Source organism: Amphibalanus amphitrite, unplaced genomic scaffold (assembly GCF_019059575.1).
Source record: "Amphibalanus amphitrite isolate SeventyFive unplaced genomic scaffold, NRLGWU_Aamphi_draft 000094F_arrow, whole genome shotgun sequence".
In the NCBI taxonomy this organism is placed as follows: Eukaryota; Metazoa; Arthropoda; class Thecostraca; order Balanomorpha; family Balanidae; genus Amphibalanus; species Amphibalanus amphitrite.
The window spans coordinates 664,793-690,462 of NW_024881590.1; the positions used below are offsets into that span (position 1 = coordinate 664,793).

The 25,670-nt window shown below is 48.4% G+C and overlaps 1 protein-coding gene across 1 annotated transcript in view; it reads right to left on the bottom strand.

The window, feature by feature from the left end:
- The window catches only part of LOC122380283 (venom peptide isomerase heavy chain-like), a 64,403-nt gene that overhangs the window by 28,047 nt on the left and 10,686 nt on the right, over positions 1-25,670 (bottom strand). The window lies entirely within an intron of this gene.

A 25,670-nucleotide genomic window follows, 5' to 3' on the forward strand; every position in this document is an offset into this window, starting at 1 on the left:
CCTTGTTTTTCAGGTCATGTCATGACCCAAATGGCCAATTCTCAACATCTTGCGTTTGCCATGGGTCTTGTGAGCTTTTGACACCCTGATTTCGGCCTTTTTTGCCAGTCTTACCTTCCACCTATCATCGAACATGTTGTTCGACGATGTACAGGGGTCAAGGTCAGGGTCAAGGTCAACCTAGGTCATCTAAGATAATTGCGTTTTAGGCAAGCTGAATTTACTTTTTGTGAAGTTTTTTGACTGCATTTTTGGTAAAAGCTTCTCAGATCATGATTTCATGTGATATGGACCCAAAAACAATCGGTGCACACATCAGTATACACACAGACACACACAGACATACAAACACATATAATTGACCTTGACCTAACTTGACCTGAAATGACCTCAGCAGCAAAATTCTGGTCGGATAGTGTGACAAAGAGGTTCTAGCTGGCTTGGCACCAGAAGACAGCATCGTCATCGGTATTTGACAAGCAGCGCACTTGATATCCAACGGTGACCCAAAACAGCAACATTTTTTAGTTTGACCTGACCTGGAAGGTCAATGACTGACCTGAGAAGGTAAAACTGGGTATCATTGGATTCGTCTGTTCCCAAAGAATCTTTTTGGTCTTTACTGCTAAGCTCTATCTCCAACAGGAACGAAATGGCGCGGGGGGGGGGGGGTGGCAACCCCCCCCCCCATGTGCGTTCTAGGATGGGAAAATGGCATGTGCGGGCGAGGGTTAAGGGAAAATCCTTAGTATGAGCGGCCGGCCGGCCGGCCGGCCGTGGGGACGCTCTTCAAAAGCTAATATCTTAGGAACGGGACATCCGATTGACAAGCGGTCTTCTTTACTGAATGTCACTTGGACGTAAAAGTTCTGTGGTGTGATGGCCACCATGCGTTCTTGCCAACCACCGCACGTGGCGCGTGGTAAATTTGGACATTTTTTAAGAACCCCCAAAATTGCAACCTCAATAACGGCACAACGGTTGGGCCGATTGAACTCGGTACACAGTTAGGTCTCCATCAGATAATTCATCTGCATGTGTTAAGGTTGGGGTGCTACAGCACGTGCGCACGTGCAGGGGGCGCTCCCAGATCTCAAGAACGGCTGGGCCGATTGCGCTCAAATTTGGTACACGATTGGGGACCAGTTAGTAGGGTGCCGTGCAAAAGTCAGTTTGGACCCCGCTTGCACGTGCGCACGTGCAGTGTGCCGCTTCCAGATCTCGAGAACCGCTAGGCCGATTGCGCTGAAATTTGGCACATCGCTAAAGACCGGTTAGTAGGGTGCAGTGCACAAGTTAGTTGGAGGTACCCCCTCGCAATTTCGCACGTACAAGGCCCATCCTCTCGCTCGCTCCGTTGGTCGCCCAAAAGGCGTTTTACTGGTGTTAACCAAATTGCATTATATCGCATATCTTTCGATTCGGCTGATCACCAGGAACACAATGACAACATTTTTAAGCTCTAGCGTTATTATGCGCCAAGTTATTGGCAAAAACGTCATTTGACCTCAGTTGACCTCATTTGACCTGACCAATGGATAAGTAGGGGAGAGTGGGGCAAAGCGGCCACCCGGGGCAAAGCGGCCACCCATCGTTTTAGCTCTTCATAGCTGGCGTCAGTTCCAATTTATGGTTTCCAATTATAACGGTCGTTCGAATGAGCCAGACCGGGGTTTCAGGGCCATCACCATTGTTCTGTTAAACACGGAAAAGCATTTCTTGCCAGCTTAGCAACTATGTTTACAATTTTTGAATGTTATGTTATTCCATAACCGTTTGGAATTTTTATAAGCGTTCTTGTCCATGCATTGCATGGTTATCGTACATGTATTCTACCAATTTTAATGTTTTTTACCCCATTAATAGCTAAGCTGGAATATTTTTGTCTCGGACGGTATGCGCGGGGCAAAGTGGCCACCCCCAATTGGCCATAAGCTGCTTCCATCTGGATAAAAAACATTATTTATATTTAAATGTGTCGTCATGCATTCATCTTGGCCACTTTTCAGTTGCATGAGTTACCAAATAATGCAATTAAATGTTTTTAATGATAAAGTAAACATCCATCCTCGCTTAACCTTGTCACCATCAAATACCCTAGTCGTACACGAGGCAACTATTTTGTTTCTCATGTCGGGACTTGAGAAGACGCCGGTGGCCGCTTTGCCCCAGGGTATGGGGCAAAGTGGCCAATATGCAATATGCATAGGTTTAAAGTTTTGTCAATATCTTTCATATGTGAACGCCTTTGGAAATAAAACGCAGTTGAAATAAAAGGCAACTTAATAGGGATCACATTGGTATAGAAAGAATCTTTCCAAGTTTACAAATCAAGCGTTGGCATCGTGAGAAGCGTTAGGGTGGCCGCTTTGCCCCACTCTCCCCTACACAAAAAGAGGCACCATGTGACCTGCTGTTAAGTACTGTGGTTTCAAGCACAAAAGTGATAGAACGAAGCGGATATCTCCAGTATTTTCCGAATTTAGTATTTTCCCATAGGCATTGAAATTTGACCATGACCTTGTACCGATTTTTCTGACCTGGTGACCTGACCCAAGGTCACCCGGACCTGAAATTTTCAGGTCATATGTAAAAAGATTGCCCCATAGGCTGTGCCAAATTTGGCGGCGCCATGCATTCAGCAAGCACTAAACGAATTAAGACGTGACATTTTTGTCGAAATAATACATGACTGTGATGCAACTGACTATACGTATACATATTTTGCAAAAGAAAAAGATAAAAGCACACTTTGACGACTTTACCCCCGCCCAGTAGGTCTGTCGGGGGAAGGGGGCCGGGGGAGGGGGGAGGGGCTTTCAGCCTCCAACCAAGATCTCAGAAAGTTACCGACCGATTTTCAAAGTTCAGGCGGCGTTCGATATCACCATCACGGGAATACCTCGTGACCCGATTTGAATGACTTCAGTCCAACCTATGACGTCACAGGTCGGGATAAGGGTCACATTTTCAACCGCTTACAGGCATTCTAAGTAATGTGTTGCAAAAATAAGTAGAATGCATGTTATTGAAAATCATCGATAGAGACTTGTTTGTCTAACACATATTTTGCTATTTTGCTATTTGAGGTCTCTGATATCAGGTAGGTCATGTCACTGACATTCACAATAGCCGTTTTCACAACGGCTCTCTGGTACATATTTGGTCACATCTAGTGCAGATTAGGTGCAGATTTGGTCAAGGTAGGTTAACTGTAGCCGTTTTCACGACGGGCTATCCGGCGAATGCACCTAATTTGACCAAATCTGCACCTAATCTTTTTTACAGCAAATATCTTCATTTTTGAATTTATTTCAGTGTTTTAATCGATGGTATTTTCTGATATTATGACGAAGCAGGTATATAAGCAATTAGTGCAACCCTAGCTGATAGCTACTAAGAGACACACTAAACCTAATTTGACCAAATCTGCACCTAATCTGCACCAAATGTGCACCAAATGTGTAGCAAATGGCCGTCGTGAAAACGGCTTGTATTTCTTAGTAGTTGTCAGCCAGGGCTGCGCAATGCGCAAGCTCGTCACGGGGAATGTAATGATGGTTTTGTTTTGTGCTACGTGGTCTAGAATGGCTAAAAGTTGAGTGAAAATTTGACAATCAAACTTTGAACAGTTTTTTATTTGCCATAACTTAGCAAAAAAAAAAGAGGTATCCAACTCAAAGTTGGTATTTCGATGTAAGACGTTAGGCCGTTAGGGTTCATAACATATTTTCCGTTACATATACATTTTTTATGTTTTTGGGATATTATACAAAAAGCGCTTCTTATATTCCCTTACTTTTTACTTTTATTAACCCGCGACCCGTTTGGGAGGGGGCAAAAGCCCCCCCCCCCCTGTGGTTTTTCGCAGATAGCTCAGAAACGGCTGCGAATTTCGACTTGAAACTTTTTGTACCTCTCCGGACATCAATTTTACACAACTCCTGAAAAATTATGTCCCAGGTCATCTCAAGTCACGAGCTGTTGAGGTGAAACCGAGGTCATGTTCTTCGATTCTTGGTCGAAAAAGTTGTTCACGGAGAAAAATCGCAAAAAATCAGAGTTTCAACTTAGGGACTCAAAAACTTGACCGTAGGTATAAAAAAGCATGGCAAACAAAATACTTATCTCAAAGTTTCCAAAATTTAAGAATAACTAGAACTAGGGATTTTCTAACTCAAAATTTAGATTCCTTGTGATATTTTTGAAATTTGGGGAAGTCTTCAAAAACCCAGAATATGTGTCAGAGAACCCCTAAGGTACGGGCCTTACACAGAACAACAATTAACAAAATATCTCTAAATCTGCCAGAGATATAGCCATTTGAATGACTGAAAAAGTAGCGACTATCCTTACTTATGACATCACAATATTTTCGGTATTTGTGCTGGAAATCAGTCAGAAATCGGTCATTTATGATACTTATCAACCTTTTTCTGACTGAATATGATTCTTTTCGTGAGTAAAGTCACTTTTACGTAAAACATTGTTTTTCGTTGTAAACCGCTAAAGTTTGACCTTATTTGACCTTCCTGTGACGTCATAGGTCTAAAAAAATGGTCATGGAGGTTTCTGTGGTTGCATATATATGACATGTCTTCATAATGACTCGAATATTCACAGTGGTTTAACTTTCTATATGTATGGGGGTGCAGGTTTGTTTGTTTGTTTGTCGTTTTTTCATGATTATGGGCATGGACAATGGACAGAAATAAAGTTGAATTGGTGCAAAAGCATAAACTTATTACGAGGCACCTCTTCAACAAAACAAAACGAAACAGAGCATCACCGAAATAAACACACACACACACCAGGTCCCACGCGCAACCCCGCCGCCCCGACAGACCTTCCGACCACTACAGCTGGACCACACGCGCTCCGCCAGCCTGCGGCCTCCCCCTTACTTTGTAGCACCCCCATCCCCTGAAAGTGCACCGGGCACCCCCATCACGTCAAAGTGCACCCCCATAGGCTAAGCGGCGCCCCACACGCCGCCCGACACCGATAAGCTCTTGAGCAGAATATGGCGAGGGTGATTTCCCGGCTACATTCCGTCTCGTGACTGGCGTCGTGCTGCTTGCGGGCTTGAGAAGCATTCAGTCGTATCGTTCCCCAAAAATGGGTGAAAGGGACACCCTGGCAAGAACGGGACTTTCTCAGCAAAAGTGGAGCACCCGAGGCAGAAGTGGGGCACCTCCAACGTAGGTTGGGATCGTCAAGCATAAGACTGGCGCCCAAGCGGAGGAGAGGCGCCCGCGCCCCCAGTATGAATGAGGCACCTCAAGCAGAACTTGGGTTCGCCCAGTAGAAGAGTGTCCGCAGAAGAACACGGGCGACCCCAGCAGAAAGGGGCGCCTCACCAGAAGATGGGCGCCCCAGCAGAAGAAGAGCACTCCAGCAGAAAGGGGGCGCCCCACCAGAAGAGAGATGGCTCCAGCAGAAAAGGAGCGCCCTCAGCACAAGAATGGCTCCCCAGCAGAAAGGGGGCGCCCCACCAGAAGAGGGATGCTTCCAGAAGAAGAGAGGCACTCCAATATAAATGGGGGCACCTCAAGAAAAAGTTGGGCTCGTCCAGCAGTAGTGGGGCGCCCCCAGCAGAAGAGGAGTACCCCCACCATAAGGCCGCCCCAGCAGAAAGGGGCGCCACACCAGAAAGGGCGCCCTACCAGGAGAGGGATGCCTAAAGAAGAGAGGCGCCCCAATACAAAAGGGGCACCTGGAGCAAAAGTTGGGTTCATCCAGCAGCAGTGAGGCCGGGGCGCCCCCAGCAGAGGTGGGGCGTCCCCAGCGGCCCCTGCGGAAGAAGGGCATCCTCAGCAGAACAGGGGCTCTCCAGCAAAAGAGCAATGCTTCCAACAGACATAGCCGAACACCTTCAGCAGAAGTTGAGCTGGCCGAGCAGAAGAGGGGCGCTGTAGCAGAAGAGTGCGCACCCGCAGAAGAGGGGCGGTTCCACCAGAAGAGGGGCGCCTCCAGCAGAAGATGGACATCCCCGCAAGAGGGACGCCGCCCGCAGAAGGGGGCGCACCCAATAAAAATGGGACACCTCAAGCGGCAGTTGGGCTCGCCGAGCACAAAAAGGGCGACCTCAGTAGAAAAGGCCGAGGGACTTAAGCAGAAGTTGGGCTCGCCCGGCAGAAGAGGGACGCCTCTAGCAAAATTAGGGCATACCCGGGAAGGGAAATGTCAGACTCCAGCAGAAAAGTGAGACCCCAGCAGAGGAGGAGCGCCAATCAGACGTAAGTCCCGCCGAGCAGAAGAGGGGTGACAGCAAGAGAGAGGCGCCCAATAAAAAGGTGATTCCAGCAAAAGTGGGTGTCAACAGTCGCCGAGCATAAAAAGGGCACCCCGATTCTATAAGAGGTTGGAATAAAAAAGTAAAATGCAATTCCGTTATAAATTCAATTGATTGATTGATATTCGTGCAAACGAATTTAATGTCATTTCGTAATACCCAACTTTGTACGTACCATTGGACTCTAACATTGGGGTGTTAAGTGTTCATACAATTAACACGCGCACCGACGGGGGGGCGGATATCCGCCCCCCCTGAGGTTTTTCGCGGATAGCGGGAAAACCGCGGCGCTATGTGCCGCGAAATTTAGTACGACTATTCTCTCATCAATTTTAGACATGGTGTGCAAGTTTGAAGCTCCTAACTTTGAAGGTCAGGTCACCAGGTCACTTTGAATGACCCAACCTCAAGTCACTTTTTTGCAACTTTGTCACCGTGCCAGAGCTACAGTAGATGTCGGAGGCCTTTGAAAGTCGCAGGATGTTATTAGGTCATTAGTAGCTACAATTTTTATATCTCGGAATTTTGATGTCGGTGACCTAAGGTAAGGTCAATTTCTCGACCTTCCCATTATAAGTCAATGGGGGAAAAATCAACTCCCTGTTTTTACCACTAAAACGGGTCGGAATGGCCCCATATACCATACATGACTTCATATACGATCAACCTTCACTACCTTGAGGTCTGTTTTGCTGTTGGGCAGCTGTAAGGTCATGTGACGTCATCAAAGGTCACCAAAGGTTTTTTGCCAATAACTCCGTACGGAACAAGATACAGCCGCGCGGATGATCTCATTGTGTTCAGCTCGTCAAGATGCATCGAATGATATACATGATGACCTAGAGGTCACGTGACCTGAGGCCGACCTTTGACCTTGACCTTTCGAGGTCAACATATATATATATATCATTCGATGCAGATTGACGAGAGGATCACGAGGATGCCCTTAGTTTGTTCCTACCTCGACTAGTTCGAAAGGTATTCGAGAAAAACTCTCCATATCTAGCGACGCCATTTCAACTTTTTTGACCTCTGTGACGTCATCTTTGACCTGACCTGAAAATGACTTTGTAAAAATTGTAGACCTTGTCCGTGCGTATCCCATGCCGTTTACCGCTTGTCGCTATCTTGCCTCGTTCTCGAGATCCCAGGGGGGGGGGGTCATCTGCCCCCCCGTCGGTACTAAGTTGGCGCAGACCCTCGTCGGTACGCGTGTTATTAACCCTCGCCCATGTAGGGGGGGGGGGTGCACCCTGAGGTTTGGTGCACCCCCCCCCCCCCCCTGAGGTTTTTCTTAGCTACACGCCGAACCGTTTCAGATAGCCTGCTCAAATTTTCAGTACCCTATGGGGCATCCTTTGCTCAACTTTTGGTATTTTTTGTCAAGGTCATGTCAGGTCACAGAGTTATGACGTCATAAAGGGAACAACCTCCGGCCAGATTTACGCTAAATTGGAGATTGCTTCACATTGGTATAAATGCCGACTGACCTGACACACTGATGGATTGTTTTAGAATCATAACTGGCTGATTTGACATTGGCACAATGTCCGTTGACATTTTGAAGGTTACTAAAGGTCAAGGTAAGGTCAGTGACCTCGGTTAACCTGTAATGACTTCTTGCACTTGTATGCCTTTTCGGGGTATTCTGATGCCCTGAATTCGAATTTGCTATCCATTTCAGGCATCGTCGGTTGCTTCTTGTAGTTCATTTTGGGTCAGGGTCAGGTCAGTGACGTCACACGCCTGACGTGACCCAATGCACAAATGACCTTGCAGACTTCCGATGCTCCCAACGCATCATTTTTAGAGTTGTGACATCGAAATACACACCAAAAGATAGAGAATTGATCAATTATCACGATAGGGAAGGTTTCAAGTCGATATCTCTTACCGTTTTGCCGCAATCGGCGCGGAAATCTGAAAAGGTTAGATTTTTCCGAAAATTTGACATTTGACCGGTCATAAGTAGGGCAAATGTTGACCTAGGACCAAAAAATATACCACCAATCGCGAGATCTCGTTGAAAGCAATCCGTTGGTCTTTTCCGCTAAGCTCTACGACGCTCCGTTTTCAAACGCCAGGGGGGGGGGGGGGTCGCACCAACGCCCCCTGCATGGGCGAAGGTGGCAAAACACCGTTTACGGGCGAGGGTTAATATAAATGAACTGCAATCCCATTTGCAACATCAGAATCTGTTAAAACTAAATCGGATGAACACAAAATGGTGATCACTCTTAACCCTCGCATGTGTAGGGGGGGGGGGGGTCGGATGGACCCCTTCCATGGTTTTTCGCAAATAACTCGCGTAAAAAGCGGCCGATCGCGACGAAACTTTCAGTACCCTCGCATTGATCAATTTTACACCTATCCTGAAAATTTCATGACCCTGACCCAAATGACCTTTGACCTGTGACCTCTTTTCCGAGACCATGTTTGGCCGGAATCGCGATTTCGCGTATGTCGGCTCGCACTAGCCGCGTGTTTGCAAGCTTTTCGTGGTTTCAAACGTTCAAACATGTGATTAGATGTTACTCCCGTGTGTGTCAAGGTCACCTGAAGGTCAGGTCAGGTCATTGACCTTTGGTGACCTCGGGTGACCTCGGGTCACTTTTTCGAGTTTTACATGTTTCTAGGCTAGTTTTTGGAGCTGAATTCGAATTTAGCAACCATTTGAACATTTACGAAGTAGTTTTGGTGACTTCGTAACATGTTACGAAGCTGTCAGAGGCGGTTGACACGTACTACGAATACCCGTCACGACGCCTACTGGTTGACCTGACCTGACCTGACCCGACCTGGTCTAAATGCTTCAAGACATCATCTGTGATCAAAACTAACACGATATTCGTGATCAGCACCCCGAAAAAACCCCTTAGCAGCCACACTTTACGACTTTCTAACAGGTCCCGATTTTCCCGACTTTGGGTCATTGACCTGACCTGGAAGGTCAACCAATGACCTAGGACCTTAAAATTGGGTACCATCGGCTTCCTCTCGTCACGGGCAACACGCTCGTTTTTTCCGCGAAGCTCTAGCTCGATCAGGGGCCAAACGGCAAGGGGGGGTCCAACCGACCCCCCCCCCCCCCCTACACATTAGAAGCTGGCAAACGCCGCACACATGCGAGGGTTAAGTCTGAATTTCGAAATATACCAGCAAACAAAGCATTTTACCGAAATTGAGAGACAAAGGCGCACATGGGGGGGGGGCACACGGGCCCATGCTCCCCCATCCAAAAGGGGGCCCATCTCAAATGGTTTTCAAATGGGCCCCTAATCTTAACCCTCGCCCTGGCAGGGGGTTGATGCAACCCCCCTAAGGTTTTTCGAAGATAGCGTAAGAACGGCGGCGCGCAGCGCCGCCAAATGTGGCACAGCCTATGGGGCAGCCTTTTCACATATGACCTGAAAATTTCAAGCCCGGATGACCTTGGGTCAGGTCACCACGTCAGAAAAACCGGTACAAGGTCATAGTCAAATTTCAATTTTCTTTTTGCACCTGTCCAACTCACAGTTTTGGACTGATTTCCTTAAAACTTTCAGGATTTGCTAAGTTCACCGAGTTGTATAACATATTGTTCGGGTTTTTTGATGTCACTGACTTGAGGTCAGTTAGAGGTCATTACGTCGTAATGTTAAGCCTATGGGAAAATACTAAATTCGAAAAATACTGGAGATATCCGCTTCGTTCTATCACTTTTGTGCTTTGAAACCCTAGTTTAACACGCGCAGCGGAAGGGTTGCGAGTACTACGCCCAGTGTAAGGGGGGGCGGATGTCGCCCCCCCCCCCTAAGATCTCAGCTCCCACTGGAGCTAGAAAGACGAAATTTGGAGGGTAGGTGAAGGCCATGGGGAACTTTGTATTGTGTGAATTTCATGACCCTAGGTCAATATCTTTAAGGTCAAATGAGGTCAAATGTGGTCAAATCTGCCATATGAGCGACTTTTTTGCGTTTACACGCCGATAACTCAAAAAGTGACCGGCTGATTTTCTTTTTTCTTTCACTATACGAAAGAACAAACATTTGTGAGTATGTATAGTGAATTTCTAGATAATCCAACAATAAATACGGTAGTTAGAAGCCTGCTAAGGGTAAGATGTCGCCGGCTGAAGCGGGATCGGCCGACGCGGGAAACGCGGCAATCACAATTTTGTGTTTACACACTCATAACTCAAGTTGTTACCGGCCGATTTTCAAAATTCTTTGACCATATGATTGCCTGTACATTTCTCAGTCTTCTCACCGATTTTGACGCGAATCTAATATAATCAGCGGTAAGGAGCGCGATTTAAAGACGGAACTGTCCCGCCCCGGCACAGTCTACAATTCAGGCGGCGTGTAACGGCTGGCGCCGGCTGCCGCGCCGCCGCGCCGCCGCGGGGGCATGATGTTTGACTTTACACTGCTATTACTAGAAAAGTTGTGAACCGATTTTCTTATTTCTTGCACGAGAAGATCCGCAATTCAATTTTGGACAGGTAGCCGAAGTTTCACATTAACATTATGTTTGCAGCGCGAGTTATTGGCGAAAAACAGGAGGGGTGGGCGAAATCCGCCCCCCCCCCCTTCCACTTCGCGTGTTAACTCAGGTCACTTGGTGCTTCTTTGTTTGGTGTACAGTCTGTCTTAAAAGTACCGCGCAAAGTGACGGTGGATCCATCGAGCCTGACTGAGGAATGGCCTGCTAAATTTGGGTCACCGAAGCAATTGACATCCTCGTCCATTCCCTAGGTCAATTGGTCGGTGACTTTCAAATTAAAGCAGGCTCTTTCTCGGTCAGGCTTGATGGATCCACCGCCACTTTGCGCGGTACTTTTAAGACAGACTGTACTTATCCATAAGTCAGGTCAAATGAGGTCAACTGAGATCAAATGATGTTTTTGCCAATAACTTGGCACATAATGACGCTAGAGCTTAAAAATGGTGTCATTGTGTTCCTGGTGATCAGCCAAATCGATTGATTTGCGATATGATGCAATTTGGTTAGCTTGAACTTAATCAATTAATTAAAGTTGACTTAAAAATTAACAAAAACTTTAACTACTATTAACCCGCGCCCCACTGGGGTCTGTGTATAACACGCCCTACTGGGGGGGGGGGGGCTATTCATAGCCCCCCCCTCCTAACTCCGAAACTACTGGGCCGATCGTCAAAATTCAAACGGCATCTGATAGCCTTGGAAAAACTGTCGAGCGAAACCTAATTTCATTGACCTCGAGGTCACCGATGACGTCACAGGTCAGGTCAAAGTAAAAATTATCGATATTTGGCTTGTTCACATTTTGGGCTCTGGCTGCAGTCTTACAAGTCAGATCAGGCTGAGTTTTGGCTTACGCACTCGTGAACAGATGCTTTAGAAACCCTGAGGGTACCAAACTTGTACTTTGATTTTCAGGTCAGGGTCAGGTCATCATAGGTCACCGAGATCTTATGTCAGAAGTCGGTCACGTGACACATGTTTTATGGTCCATTTAGGCCATAGATTTCGAATTCGGTGTCGCCTGTGTCATTTGAGGCCATTTTCATCTGAATATAGCTGAGGTCAGGTCACTTTCAGGTCAAAAAGGTCAAATTTTAAAGTTGAAATTTTTGAATAACAAACATGTCTATCGGATGCAGTTTGAGCTCAGCAACACGATGGTGCTATTTATATTGATGTACTATGTCAAATTCGTACAGAAAAATTGATTTGAAAAAAAATTAAAATTGTGAAATTTTTGCTATAATGCGTTTAACTTGGCCATTTTTTTAAGATATCTGGCTAAAACTTGTTAGAGTAAGTCATAAGCATGCGTTCTATCATATACATTCCGTTTTTTTCCGAAAAGCCAAAAATATTTTGAAAAAAATGAAAATACAAATTTTGAAAATTTTGAAAATTCGAGATTACAGTTTGATAGCGCAGTCCATTCTGAGTCCTCTCATGCAAAGAAATTGGATCTAGCTCAAAAACTGAGCTCTTGGGAGCGATTCCCGTGGTTCAATGTTTTGCGTCGAAATCGGCCGAACATGACGTCACGCTGACGCCATTTACGGCCGTCCTATGATAGGTACGAAGTACAAATTTTGACACAAGGTGTCAAATTGATGCAGCCGAAGGTACTGAAAGTTTGGCGGCGATACGTCAAGCAGTTTAGAAGTTATTGCAGAAAAACGGCAGGGGGCTATGAATAGCCCCCCAGTGGGGCGCGGGTTAACCCGCGCCCTGCTGGGGGGGGGGGGTGTTTGAACACCCCCTTGTGGTTTTTCGCGAATATCTCAAAAACGGCGGCGCTCCCGCCGCCGTCTTTGGTACACCTTATCATACATCAATTCTACACATGTTGTGAAAATTTCAGACCAAGGTCATTCAAGGTCAGGTCACGAGGTCACTTGAAGTGACCTTACCTCATAAAAAGTTTCAATGTCTGTCATAGCTACACCGAGTGACTGATCGCTTTGAAACTTTCAGCGATTGCTAAGAGCAATAGCACGTACAACATGTTTATCTCAGAATTTTGATATCGATGACCTAAGGTAGGTCAATTTTGCGACCTCCCCATTATAAGTCAGTGGGAGAAAATTAGAGAGAGAAAATATATGAAAAAATGACCTCTCCTCGACATTTAAAATTATTTCAATAGCCAAATATTACTGTATTGATATTTCGACCAACAGGTCGAAATATCAATTCGACCTGTTTTATTTGTAATTTGTATTCTCGTTCTCGTACAATTGTGTACATCGTCTTATTCTGAAGAAGACCTGTTGGTCGAAATATCAATACAGTAATATTTGGCTATTGAAATAATTTTAAATGTCGAGGAGAGGTCATTTTTTCATATATTTTCTCTCTCTAATATTCATAATGTTCCTCGCAAGAGCGCTCCAAAGAATAAGTTCAGTGGGAGAAAATTGAAATGCGCCTCTTTTGGACGAAAGGCATTATAAACACTCCCAAACACTAAATTACAAGTGGTTTAGACACACTGAACATGAAAATGGTGTCCGTGACCCCATGTTTACGCCCTAAGGTCATCTTAGGTCACGAATGGTATCTAACAGTTTTTCGCAAATAACTTTTGATAGAGGCATGCTAGAGTGATAAAAACGCATTAGATGTGTTCAGCTCGACGATACGGATCGACTGATATGCAACATGACCCTTTCAGGTCAGTTCATGACCTTGACCTGAGGTCAAATTTTCAAGTTGAACTTTTAAGGTCAAGTTATAGTTCATTCGATGCGTCTTGACGAGAGGAACACGATGCCGGTAAAAATAAGCACGTGCAAGGCTTGGGTCAAAAGTTATTGCAGAAAAACTGTTTCCGAAAAAATCGGCTATTTTTGCAGTTTTTGCCCCCTGTAGGCAAAACCGTTGACGTTAGGTCAAATCTGAGAGAATTACTCAGAACGGGCGTTAATAGGGCTATCGAATGCGCTTTTTCGCGGCGCTGTAGCTCTATTGGCTCCCGAGTTATGCGTTGGCATCTTGGAAATTGTCTACATTCGACCTGGAAATCGGCGAAATTTTGCCTTCAATGACCTCTGGTGACCTGACCTTTGACCTGACCGAAAAATTGACAGAAGTGATTTCGTCATTATTTTTGACGCTCTTTCGAATGCCGCCTTCCGCGTATCGCTACGTGGCCCAGGAGCCGAGTTAGAAGGGGGGGTGTTCAGACCCCCCAGCAGGGCGTGGAAATCCAGGACCCCCAGCCGGGCGCGGGTTAAGCAAGCAAAAAGGTATATTATTCGACGCGCCTTGACGTGCTGAGTTCAGTGGTGCTTTTTTCTCTATCTTAATTAGATCAAAAGTTAGTTTTTTGTTTAGAACCTGTTTTTAGCGACATTTTTACATTTATACCCCCCAAAACCCCCTAAATATTGGCCTAGAGCAACCAGATTCGCACAGGGGCAAGAACTTTAGAAGGCCCACCTACGTACCAAATTTAGTGGTTCTAGGTGCCATAGGAGCTAATCGCGAGGGAGGTCGCATCAACCCCCACCCCCTGCCAGGCCGTGTTATGAAAAATGTCCTGCCAGGGCGAGGGTTAAGACCGCCGAAAACTGTCTAAAATGAGCTGAAATGACGATTAAAAAGACCAGGAGGGCCCATCTCGGACCACAGCAGGCCCAAATGAGGTCATACAATGTCCAGCGCAGTCAAGGGGAAGGTAATACCCAGCCAACAATTTTACTCGGGGCCCAAGCAGGCTAAAGAGCGGCTTGCCCGATATTTTAGTCGGGCTTAAGTCGGCTAGGGCTTGGGCTAAAGTCGGCGTATGACACAAAAACGCCGACTAAAGCCCATGCTCCGCCGGAGGTATGCCCGCTCTGCGAGCTCCGGACAGCCGTATGCTTAGCCCTAGTTGTGCGACGATTGGCGGTAGCCCTATGTAAGCCCGAGCAAAACGTGACTGGCGCAGAAATGCGCATGCGTGAACAGCCGATCAAGTATGGCTCAACTCCAGCTTTACTCCAGTTAGCCAAAGGAGACAAACAGCTTGATCAGCCCGCGCTCCGCCCAAGTTGAGCCTGCTTTGATTGCGCGGGCGGATGTCGGGCTGAGCTGCAGCTGGCCACACTCGGGCATAGCTGCGGCATGCCCAAGCTCAGCCCAAGTAAAAAATGCATTGGTTTTGATCGAAGTGGGCAAACCTAAGCTAAGCCCAAGCTGCCCGACGTTTGCCATAGTTTAGCCCAAGCCAATTGCTGGCTGGGTAGAGGTCAAATTTCAACAACTTTCAAAAGGCCCCAAAGGGCCTTCAACTGGCGTCAAAGGACCCTCAGAAGGCCTTAAAGGGCCCTTAGGTGGCGTCAAAGGGCCCTCAGATGTCGTCAAGCGGCCTTCAAAAGGCATCAAAGGGCCCCCAGCCGACATCAAACGGCCCTCAGAAGGCCTTAAAAGGCGCCAATGGGCCCTGCGCCGGCGTCAAACGCCTCCGAAGGCGTCAAAGGGCCCTTAGCTGGCATCAAAGGGCCCTTAGCTGGTGTCAGAGGGCCCTCAACTGGCGTCAGAGGACCCTAAGCTAGCGTCAAATTGCCCTTCGAAGACCTCAAAGGGCCCTCAGCTGGGGTCAAAGGGCCCTCAGAAGGCCTTGAAGGACGTCAAAAGACCATGAGATGGAGTCAAACGGCCCTCCGAAGGCCTCACAGGGCCCTTAGCTGGCGTCAGGAGGCCCCCAGCTGGTGTCAGAGGGCTCTCAGATGACGTCGAACGGTCCTCAGCTGGTGTCAAACGGCCCTCAGAGGGCCTCAAAGGGTCCTCGGCTGGCGTCAAAGGGTCCTTAAAGGCCTCAAAGGGCCCTTAGATGGCGTCAAGGGGCCCTCAGCAGGCTTCAAAGGGTCCTCAGCTGACATCAAATGGCCCTCAGCTGGCGTCAAGTGGCGCTCAGAAGGCCTCAAAGGGCCCTCGGATCTTCGGGCCCTTTGAGGGCTTCTTCGTTGTGACAGTGCTGCTTTGTCGGTGAGGTGCGCGGTCGCCGTGAGTCCCTCGCACGCCGCCGGGACAGCGAGAGGTGGGTGATCGGGGCCGCTGTACGTGCCCTGGTACGGGCTTCCTGAATATCTGTTACAACTGGTACTAGGAAAGTGGACATGCCGCCTGAAAATTGTGTCTTTGTAGTATGTGGTATAAAAGTGAGAAAAAAAGTTCTGGTCTGTGATCTCGCTACGAATCATTGTAATGACCTTTCATGTCGATGTGCCTAAATAATACGCGAATTGACAAAGGGGGTGCTGCCCCGCTCATACACATCCGGGCCAACCCGTGACTAGCCTCCGCTTCTAGCTAGCCGGGGTCGGTTGGCCGGCCGGCAGTCAGGCGCTACCGGCGCTGATTTCTGAGGGCATTGCATCCACGCTTATTAAAGGTAGTGTGCCACCTTCCAATGATTTCCCATTTTATTTTTCCTAGGATAAGAAGCTTCTGTTTTTACCTAATATCGCAAAAAAATCAAAAATGGCCTAAAATAGTGCTTTTTTCGCCTAAAAGTTTATCGGTTTTTCGATATGTATAACAACTGTAGTGGGCTGACCTGCAAACAGGCGTCGGCAACAATCGCGAATGCGGCGCACATGTGACAATAAGCAAAGGTTATTATAGAGTTACGACGTACGGGAATGAGTTATCAGCTGTCTAATCGTAGACAACACAATGTCGAATTTAAACTGTAAGCCTGTATTGGTATTGTTTCTTTATTCAGAAACGAATTATTCGACACCAGTAAAATGTATATGATCGGTAGCTTTCGGGGGCTGCTGCCTCCTTCATCAGCCTGCTTTTTAAATGCATTAGAACACAAGACAATACGTTTCAAACATGTCTACCAAAAAGTAAACCGCCACGAGGAAAAGTTGTAACGGTACGTCTCAAGCATAGATGCACAAAACAGTTAGTTTGATACATGATAACAAATAATAACACATAGTTAAGTCGCCATCGTCCGTAACATCCGTAATAAAACATTCGACATTAATCGCGATCCGTGGTCGTAACAATCGAGTTCGTACAATCGGGGTCATGACACATTAATCGATGGTAATCTTTACATGATCGTAATCGTTACATACTCGCAGGCGCACAAGCTTGCATAAATTCGCTCTGATAGCCACACGCCTATACAACAAAACAATTTTCAACAATCCAAAAGCAAGTGTACCTATTTTCGACAGCTCACTCAGCCTCATCGAAAAGCGCCTTACACACGTAGTGCCCGCGGTACATATCAGGCACCTCCCACCCGGGTAAGATGTTAATGCTATTGCGTCTTTCTACCCTGGAAATGTAAAAACCCTCCTTCACCTTTCGTTTACCCCAGTTCGTTTCATAATCCAAAATTTTAACTTCGTCCCATTTGATAGAGTGCCCTGTCTCTAGCACATGTTTAGATATCCCTGAGTGATCCCGGTTTCCGTTTGCTATAGCTCGTTTGTGTTCTGATTCCCTCGTCCTTAGCTTTCTCCCGGTTTCTCCTACATAAATTTTTCCGCACTGACACTTATACTGATAGACCAGCCCAGCCTTCTCCTTCACCCCCAATCTGTCCTTAGGTTTGACGAGTCTAGCACTAAGGTTGGCTGCAGGTCTCGTGCTGACCTTCGCGTAGGGTCGAAGGACGCGTGTTACCTGTTCAGTCACCCCCTGGATGTAAGGGATACTTACATAAGCCCGGTTGTCATCTTCCGCTCCCCTAGCTATCCGTCCGGAACCCTCCCCCTTCCCCATCCTAAGCCGTTCTTTATTCATTACCCGCCACTGAATACGTCGCACCAATCGCTTGGGGTAGTTGTTCTTCTCTAGTGCCCGTTCTATTTTCCCTGTCTCGCGTTCCTCGTCTTCAGGTGTTGTTGTGAGCCGTGATGCCCGTGTGAAAAGTGTCTGTGGGACTGATGCTTTGTGTTGTGTGCTGTGGTGTGACTCAAAGTGAAGGTACTTGTCTGTGTGTGTCGCTTTTCTGATAAGAGGGGCTGGCGCCTGACTATGGCGGCCGCCATTGTGTAACGCTCCGTGTTTTTACTGTTTTTACTGTGGTCCTAGTGATCACAGCGTGGTGAAACTGTGCAGACACCGAGTTTTGAACAGTGCATACCGAGTTTGCGACTTTTCGGGCCACGAGATCCACCAGTGTGTCCGTGACTGATGTTTGTTTTTGTGGCCTGTCTCCCTACTGGGGGGGAACTCTGGCCGGTGTCGGCGCCGTTCTACCGGTTTCCGGGGAGGCTACCGCTCCGCTGCCCCAATCAGCGTGAGCCATCACCCTCTACCGAGTTCCACTGACCCGGCCTGACCTTGTGTCGGGTCAGTATGACGGCCCGCCGCAGCTCCGGCCGGCCTGGCTGGGGAGGGGCGGTGGCCGGCCGTGGTCGGAGGGAGCGGCGGTACCGCGGCGGCCGGAGCGGGCTGTCCGCGGCCGCTGTCACGGCGAGCCGGACGGGCGGCACGGCTCAGCACGGACGGCATGGAGCGGCCGGCACGGGCGCGGCACGCGGGCCGGGCGCCGGGTACAGGAGAGACGGCACCGCACCTGCCGCACCGGCGACTCCAGACCGCTCGCTGGAGATGAGACGGCGGCGGGTCTGGTAACGGCTGCGGGCCCCGCCGTCGCCGGCTCTGATGGTTCGGAGACGGCTACCCGCTGGCTCCGGACACCGCCCCGCCTGACGGTCGGTGAGACCCGCCAGTTGGGGCGACGGTTGCAGACTTCAGCATCACACTATGCTATTGGACATATTAACGCGCGATCGCTGGCGCCCCGACTGAATGAAGTGTGCCAGCTGCTGCAGAGTGAGAGGCTGGAAGTGCTCTGTATCTCGGAGTCTTGGTTATCAGAAGACGTCCTCGACGGCGTTCTCCTGGTGCCGGGCTACCGGCTGCTCAGATGCGACCGGTCGGGAGGCCGTCGAGGTGGTGGCGTCGCCATCCTGATCTCCGAGAGTCTCCGGGTGACGCGACTGCATGACTCCAGCGACGGCGACACCGGCGTGGAGGCTCTGTGGCTGTCGGTCGGTGGTGCCGGCCGAGCTCAGGTGGTGGTCGGCGCCATCTATCGGCCACCGGGGACACTAACAGCCCGATTGCGCGATGCTCTGCGCGGACAGTTTGAGATGGCGCTCGCAGTGGGGAAGCCTGTGTAGTGTGTATGTTCTCGGTGATTTTAATGTTAACCTTTTAATCGGTGATTCAGCTGACTCTGTTCATTTTAATTCGCTCTTGCGTGATCTTAATATGTCTCAACTTATTACTGAGCCGACACACCCTCACCCAGTGCCTTCGCTTTTAGATTTAGCCATTACAAATGTATCATCTCCCGACATTCATGCTTCTGTTCTTCCCCATCTCATCGCGGATCACCTTCCTATTGTTATCAGGCCCTCGGCCCCTCGGCAGCGTCGTCCCCCGGTTACTATTAGCTCGCGCGCGTGGCATCGTGTTGATTGGGAGGCATTCTCCACGGATATCGTACATTCCGACTGGGGACCTTTTTACACTGCCGCCGATGTAAATGATAAGTTAGCCATTTTTATTCATATCTGGAACTCTGTTGCTGATGTTCATTGCCCTGTCGTGCGCAGAACGGTGCGACGTCCCGCCTGCCCCTGGCTGCGTGACGAGTCTGTCAGGGAGGTCATGGCGGAGCGGGACGAGGCGCGGCGGGTGTGGGCCGCCTCGGGTTCAGTGACTGACCGTGACGTTTATAGGCGGCTCCGCAACAGAGCAAAGCTTCTTTTATCGCGTGCACGCAGATCTTACCTGACTGATTCGCTTCAATGCGACGCGAGGCGTTTCTGGAGCCGTCTGAAGCAGTACGGTGCTGACTTGTCTGCGAGATGCTCCAAAGGCGCACAACCACCCGATGACGACACACTGAGCGCTGACCAGCTCAATCGGCACTTCGCTGGTGTCGGCGCTCGTGTGGCAGCTGAGGCCGTGCGGGCCGTGCAGGGGACTGAGACCCCCGCAGCTGGCCCGCGACCTCCCCGGGTGTGTTCGAGCGCCTTCACTCTGACTTGTATTACACTGCCTGACCTGATCTTGACCGTGAGCCGGCTGAGTTCGTCGAGAGCTGTCGGGGTTGACGGCATCCCTATCACTGCTGTCAGGAGCTGTCTCCCTGCAGTCGGTCCGCTCATCCTTCACCTCATCAATTCCTCCATATCCACCAGCACCTTCCCCGACGCATGGAAAGTTGCCATTGTTACCCCCATCCTTAAGTCCGGTGACCCCAACCAGCCAGGCAACTACCGTCCTATTTCCATCCTCCCAGCGCTTTCCAAAATCCTTGAAAAGGTTGTGTGTTCCCAGCTCACTTCCTACCTCGTCACTAACCACATCCTTTCCCCATCCCAGTATGCCTATCGCCCATCCCACTCCACCGAAGATGCCATACTCGACGCTGTCGAATGGGCGGCTCGCAGGATCGATGACGGTGACGTCGCGGCGGTAACGTCAATCGACCTGAGCAAGGCGTTCGACAGTGTCGATCACTCGGTGCTTCTGAACAAGCTCGAGTGGTATGGCATCTCATCCCGTTGGTTCAGCAGCTACCTCTCCGGCCGTTCCCAACTTGTCCGCTCCTCGACGGCACTCCCACTCTCCCACGGCGTCCCCCAGGGGTCCATCGTGGGTCCCATCCTCTTCCTCACCTTCGTCAACGACCTAACCTGTTTCCTCCCCCATGGCCGCCTCATATCCTACGCGGACGACACCCAAATCCTGGACTCAGCACCCTCCAATCCCACTGACATCCAAGTGCTGAAGTCCCGGGCCGAGGAGAACATCCAGCACCTCCAGCACTGGTTCAGCTTGAATAGTTTGAAAATGAATGGGGAGAAGACCTGTTTCACCCTTTTCGGCACGCAAAATTCAGTTGATAGAGTTGAAGACTTCGCCATTAACGTAAATGATGTAACTATACGGCCAACAAAACATATCAAAGTGCTGGGCGTTCTCCTCGACCAAACCCTGAGCTGCGAGCCACACATATCCTCCATCATCCGCCGGTGCAACGCAATCCTCATATCATTATTCAAAATTCGTCATCACCTCTCCCCAGACATCCTTAAAATCCTTGTCCAAACCCATGTTTTCCCCCACCTCCAGTACTGCTCGTCAGTCTGGGGTGGTGCCTCCAAATCCCGCTTGGACCGACTGCAGAAGGTCATACATTTTGCCGCACGACTGGTCTCTGGTCTCCGTAAATTTGACCGCATCACCCCCGCTCTCGGCGCGCTCGGCTGGCCCAACATTGGGGAAGTGATCGCGCGCAGGGACGCAGTGAATGTGCATCGCGCCCTGTATGCCGCTGGTGCCCCTGACTCGCTACGGGCAATGTTTCGCCCACGAGCCGTCGTCTCAGAGAGGGCCACGCGTGCCACCGCTGCGGGCTCGGCGGTGATCGACTTGCCCCGAGTCCGCCTGGCGGTGGCTCGGCGGCAGTTCCCGTACAGAGCCGCGGCGGCTTGGAACGGGCTGCCGCGAGAGGTGACAGGGACCGCCTCCAGGGCACAGCTGATGCGGTTCTTCCGATAGAGACATGTCGCCACCTGAGTGTTTTGTTTTTTTTAGTACCATTGTACATTTTGTGTGTCTTTTACTATGATGATTTTTGTGACTTAGGTACTCTCATATTGCTTGTATTGACTGGGCCGTAATAGCCACCTGTGGATCAGCCCTAATAAACGAATTACGAATTACGAATTACGAATTACACTTCGGTCTTCATGGTCCCCCCTCCCAGCCTATGTACCCTTACATCCAAAAACGGTAGCGACCCCTCCCTCTCCTCTTCGAACGTGAACTCAATCCTCTCATGCTGAGCGTTGAGGTGGTCGAGTAGTTCACCTACCTTGTCTTTCTTTACGATCACGAACGTGTCATCCACGTAGCGTCTCCATAGTTTCACTGGATGTGGGAACGACTGAAGCGCACTAGACTCGAACGATTCCATAAACAGGTTGGCCACCACTACGCTCACTGGACTCCCCATGGCCGTGCCCCACTTTTGTTTGAAGAACTTTCCGTTAACCCTAAAGTAAGTAGTACCCAGACAGAGTCGTAATAGTTTAATGATGTCCTCGACCTCTAGTGCTGTTTCCGCCCTTACCCTGCTCTCCTCGTCCAAAAACTCTTCTTCGAGTCTCTGGCGTGCTACGTCACATGCTGCCTCTGTCGGTACCGACGTGAATAGCGCTTTTACGTCAAAAGACACCATGCTTTCATCGTCGCTGAGCGTTACCCCACGTAAACTCTCTTTGAAACCCACCGTGTCCTTAACATGATGTTCGGACCTGCCCACAAGAGGAGATAGGATGCCTGCTAGGTGTTTCGACAGCGCGTACGTCACACTGCCTATGCTCGACACGATGGGTCGTAGCGGAACTCCCTGCTTGTGCACTTTCGGTAGCCCATAAAGCAATGGCGGAGTCGGGTCCGGACGGAGTCGGATCGAAAGCTACCGATCATATACATTTTACTGGTGTCGAATAATTCGTTTCTGAATATTTACCATGTCCCAGTACAACAATTCCATATTTAAAATATTGTGTCTTTAATTTGGCTGTCGAACATTAATTTATGGTTTGAAATATTATCTTATGTAAAATAACTGATATGAAACAGCCGTCTCTAAAGTTTTGACCCCATCTTACCACATAAAAGTGGCAGAAATGACAATGATCAGTTGACGCATTTTTCTTGGCCGAAGTCAGAGCGCGCGGCCCGACGCACCACCACCGCACCACAAAGTATGAGCAGAAGCCGCGCCCAAAGCCAGGGCCCCGGTAACGTGAGGTAGCCGAGTCGGGGCAGCGTGCGCTGACCCAAGCCGGGGCCGCGGCTTTGAGCGCGGTCTACCGCATCCCCGCGGGCAGCCCCGGGCTATCACATGACACCGGGAGGACGCGCGGCCCCGGCTTGGGTCAGCGCACGCTGCCCCGACTCGGCTACCTCACGTTACCGGGGCCCTGGCTTTGGGCGCGGTCTACCGCACCACCTATCAGGCGTGTTCGAAACCGCAGGAGATGATGATGAACGGGTTTATCGAAACTTGATTGGATGAGCCTATCGGTAATAGCGATTTCAGTGTGTGCATTTATTGTTCATAGTGGTGTGAAATGTGGTTGGGGTACGACCGACAACCCGTCGGGGCGAATTTCGCACTGGGGTACTCAAAATTTGAAGAATTTAAGACGTTTCCATGAGTTTTGAAGGTATGGATAAGTTCTAAAAATCCGGTTCTCCTTATCTGGGCCATTAACTCGATACGGTCCAGGAAAGCTGGCACACTACCTTTAATCGAATATTTTACGTGATCGTTAAGATGGTGATATAGTTCGTTTTTTTTTTCTAAGTTCGACCCTCACTGTAAACATCGTTTTGAACAAAGCACGAGAATTGCTAGCTGAATTGCTTAGAAAACTGGTTACCGCACATTGTACTGGAGAAATGAATAATATTTTCCTAATAAGTTTTTAACACTGATGATGTACCCTTCTGTAAAACGCCGTGCGATTTATTGATTAGTTCAATTATAATTTCTGACAAGTCGTCTTTCCCTCTGGGGTTGTATATATAGGCAAATACGAGCTAGGAGTCTGGAAAATAAGAGCCAGGAAGAAATAATTTTGAATAAAATTAACCCGCGCTGGGCTGGGGCCTCCAGCCGAACACGCGGGGCTGGGGGGTAAATTTTACCCCCCCCCCCTGTTATCTCCCGAACTAATGGTCCGATTTGGAACATTCAAACGCCAATCGAAAGATCTCATCACGAACAACTAAAAACATGTACTTAATTTAAAATTTGAGGTCAAGGTCAAGGTCAGGTCAAGGGTACAAATTGCAAGTTTCTACAGTATCGGCCTTGCACCGTAGTTGCCGAAGAATGGAGTCATGGACTGAGACTGATTGCCCAAAACGTGTTCTTAGGCTACCAAGACAATAATAATATACGTTGCATACAATATCATTCAGAGGTCAAGGTCAAGGTCAGGTCAGGTCAGGTCAGGTCACCAAAAACAAAATATAGAAAAGGGCATGTGCGACACATGTTTTATGGGTCATTTTATTCAAAGAATTCAATAGGCACACTCAATAAGTGATATGGACCACATCTGGATGAATGTCAGGTCGAGGTCAGATCAAGGTCAGGTCAAGTGAGGTCAAATTTTGAAGTTGGTTGTTAAGGCCTAAAAAGGTGTCTATTTGATGCAGTTTTTCACGGCGAATCGAATGGTGTTATTTTTGTTTCCGTACGATGTCTAGAACTTCAAAAAAAACATTTTTCAAAGAATTTGTTTGTCGTGACGTCATAAAATTTTGAATAGCTCCGACATTTTTTAAATGATTCTTCTAAAAATTGGTATGTAGGTGCACATGGACCACTTCTCTGACATATATATTCCGTTTTTTTTTCGATACACGCAAAATTTTGGATTTTATAATTATTTTCCCAAAATATTCAGTTTTTGGAAAAAAGCATTGGGCCAAAATAAAACATTTTCAAAAACCGAGATAACCATTTGATAGACAAAGTAGAATCACGTATAACCTTTTTGTTACGTCTTGATTCCCTTAAAAGTGAAGATGTTAGCGGCGTTTGAAATATTGCCATTTTTTTAGGCGAAAATGGCGAACATGACGTCACTAAAACGTCATTTTCTCAAAAAATTTCCGAAGGATTTCGCTCAAATTTTCAGGGAACGTGTCAAATTGGTGTAAGAAAAGGTACTAAGAGTTTGGCGGCGCTGCGCGCCGCTGTTTTTGAGATATTACAAAAATTCGCGAGGAGGGGTAAAATTTACCCCCCAGTCCTGTGCGGGTTAATCGTCTGTGAAATCAATGTGCGCCAGTTAGTTTTCTCAGTAATTCAGCTAGCAATTCTCGTGCTGTGTTCAAAGAGACGATTACAGTGAGGGTCGAACTTGAAAAAAAAAAACGAACTATGACTACTCACTGAATCGTATCTGAATGAAACATGCTGCGTAAACAAAAATGGAACATTAAATGCTTCGAAAATTGAGCGGGTACCTACTGAAGTTATTGTTGTATCTTGTATCGACAGAAGCTAAGTTTCAAGTCCATCGAAATATAATCGCGTTGGGGAACTTTTTCGGCTGGGGCCAGGGGCCCTTCGGCATGGAGGGCCCCATGTTTGCAGGTCGTGCCCCCCCCCCCGTTCAAAAATCCTGGGTGCGCGCCTGTTGAGAGATATGCACCATCTATGCTCCTTGGATGCGCCTCTATCCTCAATGAAGGTCGCCCCCATCACCAAGTGCACCCCTATCTCAAAGGCAAAAGTTACACCCCTGAATATTCACAATTTAACATGCCTTTCATTGCGATTTACGAAAGTGTTTTCTGCTTGGTCGAGGCTGACCTCTGGTGTGACGTCACAGGTCATCATCCACTCAGGTGACCATCCACTAAGTTGTTCTATAAGTTGCGCAAATTTCAGTGCGCTATGTGCAACGGTCTACAGGCCTGTACCCCGCGCTAAGTAACACCATGGAGTAACACCATGCCGGGACCTCGGTAACAGACAGAATCTACGTCACATCATTACCACACCACAACAAACCCGGCCCAAGGCAACAAATGTCCGTATGAGTGCGTTAAAATTTCTTGTGAGCGAACTCACGTAATGAAGAAGAATAATGGCACAATCTACTACAGCAGCCAATAGATGACTTAGGACAGGCACATGGGACTACAATTCATACTTCATAGTAACAGGATATTTCTGTCGTGGTCAATTTGCGTGGAAATTGAGCATTGGGTGATTATCGAGCTATTGTTCTATCAAAACTTTCCGATTCAAACTCGCTCAGGTTTCTCGTGCAGATAAAGGGGGCCCGCTCAGTAGAATGCGTATGAAATATGGAGAGATTTT